General features: G+C 38.5%; 1 pseudogene; it reads left to right on the top strand.

The window, feature by feature from the left end:
* The window catches only part of LOC108370632 (putative nuclease HARBI1), a 9,616-nt pseudogene extending 6,182 nt beyond the window's left edge, over nucleotides 1–3,434 (top strand).
* The last annotated feature ends 343 nt before the right edge of the window (nucleotides 3,435–3,777 follow it).

Here is a 3,777-nt window from a genome sequence, read left to right as displayed (position 1 = left end):
GTAGCTTGATGGATCTTTTTATGCTTGAACCTAGTACTGCATACTACCATGTTTCGGGCCCCGGCGAAGTCGATCAGCCTCAATCCGTTGTCGGACGTTTCGTCGTGGAGGCTGAATTTTCCGACGGTGGTTCCAAAGATCCCTTCCTTGCCCACCCTGGCATTGAAGTCGCCAAGCACGATTTTGATATCATGACGGGGGCAGCGCTCGTATGTGCGCTCCAAGCGCTCATAGAAGAGATCCTTGGATGCCTCATCCTTCTCTTCCGTCGGGGCATGGGCGCAGATGAGCGAGATGTTGAAGAATCTCGCTTTGACGCGGATTGTGGCTAGACGCTCGTCGACCGGGGTGAACGACAGTACTCGGCGACGGTGTCTCTCTCACCACAAATCCAACACCGAATTTGCGCTCCTTTACATGGCAGCTGTAGTAGACGTCGCTATACCTATCGTCGTTTAAAGTACTAAACCGCGTATCAAGAAAATGCAAAAACCGCGTAATTGCATAAATTATTTTCTAAAGAGTAAAATCACCCGTATTCCAAAATGGTTCTCTTTTTTTATAAAGAAAACTTATTTCCGGCTAGTATATTTCAGGACGAATAGATAAGAGTTGAGCCAAGAGCTTTTGTGAGCAAATCCAATTTTTGGCAGTAAATGTCAGTTACGCGGTTTTGCAGAATGACGATACGCGGTTTCGTACTTTAAACGACGATATGTATGTACACATATTTGATTATTTGTTCTCAAAATGCATGAAAACTATACAACAACTCTTGGACTTTTCTTCATTTGTAACAAATGACAGATGTAAACAAAATAAAAAAAATAATTGTAATTTTACAAATTTAAAGCAAACGGGCATTCTTTACAAAAAAATGTAGTTAGGGATCGAATTGCGCCAATTTTTTTCCAATATCAAGTGCCCCCAAGAGGTGTTAAACCACTAAATAGCTTAGAGATCGCTTTCAAAAGTTCGAAACGAGAGTAAAGTGCAGTGTTCAATTGTGATCGAAATTGCAGGCAAAATTTGTGCGTGTGTAATTAATGTTTTACTTATTTGAAGAAATGTTGCCCCTTGTCTTTGAAAATAAGCAAACCAAGACCCCCGCCTCCCACTGGTGTTTACATAAGATTTGAATAGCCCCTTATACGGCGTTTCCACGGTTCGTAATTCGCTCTCTCATTCGTAATTCGCTCTTCCATTCGTCATTCGTCTTGCCAATTACCTTCCGAATTACGTAATTCGCCATACAAAATTTTGAGAGCGAATTACCTCATTTGTAGGTAATTCAGATCGAATTACCATGCGAATGACGAACGAATCGGTGCCTTCTCTAATATTTATCGAAAATATTTCGAAGTTTTCACCGGCCTGGTCCCATTTGCTGGCACTTTTTCTAGTTATAGAATAATATTTGTAGTATTCTTTTCTACACGAGCAGCAAAAGAACACTCCAACTCTGTTAAACTTGTCTTGGTAGGTCTGGTGTGAGTTGTCAGAAAATGAGCAAAACAACCAAAACAAAATGAACAATTGCATCGAAATCTTGGTAAATATGGTGATTATATAAAATTAAATATTTGAGAGTTAAACTAAATCTTTTTTTATAGGTTGCGACAATTTTGACGGAAAATCAAAGCGATTTACGCCGCATCCGCGCATTTTTTGAAGTTCTAGCTCCAGTTCGGACACAGAAAGCGAGAGTGAGGAACACCCAAAGTGCAGACATTTTGAAGCCACTCTCGATTCCATGAGCGAGATGGATTTCAAGCTACATATGAGGCTGAAGCGAGGAACTGTGGATTATTTAATATGTAAGTAATACAAACAGTTCGGCAATTTTGGTCCAAAGCGTAACAACCAACCAAAGGATGGAATATTTCATGGGAACGGTTTAGTTATTTGCCGGATGATTTCGAGCTATTGTTTCCGCATGGGTGACCCGATCCAAACAAATTTTACACACAATTGAATTCAAGGTGTGCTGCGCAAAAATACTGTTTATCGAGCATACATATCGGGTGTCAAAATGTTAATTTACCATTTTCTAATGATTCCCCAGGGGTCTGTGGAACGTTTCAACTGTGCTCTTTCTAGTGGGTTGGAAATCAAGAGCCACGCCTCCTCCACCTCCCCCTACTAACCCAAAAACAGCGAGCAAATAACTAAACTTCCTTTTTTTCGTACCTAGTGGCAGGGAATCACTTTTTAACTAATGTAAGATACTTTGTAGCACGTAAGCGTTATACGGACGCCAAACCCATATAAACATTAATCAGTTTTTGGAGCGTCGCAGTTATTGAAGCTAGTGGTAATACAAAGAATTGTCCTTGGGTTGGTTTTCACGTCCACATATGTTTGATTTGTGGGGTACATCTACATTCCATGACAATCTTCGATGTGGAATTCTCACAATTGGAGTGCTTTAAAAGCCGCCTATTAGAAAAAATATTGTTACCACATGTAGATCTGGACGAAAGTCGATTATCTATCTTGCATTAAGTAATATTTTTCTTTAACTTTCAGCAAGATATTCTTCATCTGAATGGTTACCTAATGAATCCGGTCGTGGAAGGTTGCGAATAAGTTCGAAAAAAGCCGTTTTTATGTACATTTGGTACGTAAGTAACACGGTTACTTTTAGGCAGTTGGCGAACTTATTTGGAGTAGCGCGATCGGCTGCGTGGTCAACAGTACGTAGAGTCACTTGATTTTTAATTTCGATCAGCCACGAATACATTAAGTGGCCACAAGATGCATATATGCATGAAGTTGTGAATAGCTTCGAGCAAAAAGAAAAAGGTATACCCGGTGTTATTGGAGCAATTGATTGTACGCATATAGCTATAAAAGCACCTAAAGAGCATAAGGATAACTATTTTGACCGGAAGAAAACATACAGCATTGTATTGCAAGCGGTAGTGGATGCTAATAAAAAGTTCATTTGCATAAGTTGTGGTGAACCGGGATCCATGCATGATTACCGAGTATTAAGAAGATCTCGAATCTATGAACTGGCAGAAACGCGTTTCGAAGAAATGTTTCCGAATTCATCCTTCATTATCGGAGATTCAGCATACCCTTCAAGCAACTGGCTTGTATCCCCCTATAAAGATTATGGGAATTTAACGGAAAGTCAACGAAAATTTAATAAGTTACATTCTTCTACGCGCATAGTAGTCGAGAATGCGTTTGGGTTATTAAAGGGTCGCTTTCGGAGATTGCTTAAGTTTACTGAACAAATTGAATTAAAAGCTGTGACGAACATAGTAGCCGGCATATGTGTTTTACATAACATTTGCATCTCCATGGATGATTTATGTGAGAACAATGAAGTAAATTTTGAACAACTTGAGGAGAATATAGACGACGGGCCCCTTGACAGAAGAGAAGTTATGTTCAATCACTTGAGACGACAAAACATAATATAATTGTTTTAACTATTTATATAAGAGTAACATTATTTAAATAACTAAACATTTACCTTTCAACTAATAAAACTAAGTTATTTGTATTTCCGCTCAAGACTAACATCACAAACCCATCTTCATATATTTAAACGTAATTCATTATGCGCAATAATCGGTGACTTAAAACACTTGGAGAATTTTAAAAAACCATTTCTGCCATTCGAACAGGTATTTTTAACATTCAAAAATAGAAAAACTATGAAATTTTAGTTTTAAATTTTATTTCAGCTGTTTCGGCTTACTGTTACCGAAATTAATAAAAGTCAAAGGTTTTTTGCTGTAAATTTGTTCCGTTGACAATGGT

Source organism: Rhagoletis zephyria, unplaced genomic scaffold (assembly GCF_001687245.7).
Source record: "Rhagoletis zephyria isolate East Lansing unplaced genomic scaffold, Rhagoletis_zephyria_1.1 Rzeph_scaffold_04352, whole genome shotgun sequence".
Classification (NCBI taxonomy): domain Eukaryota; kingdom Metazoa; phylum Arthropoda; class Insecta; order Diptera; family Tephritidae; genus Rhagoletis; species Rhagoletis zephyria.
The sequence above is the reverse complement of the archived record's forward strand: the minus strand, read 5'-3'. Positions and strand labels throughout refer to the sequence as shown.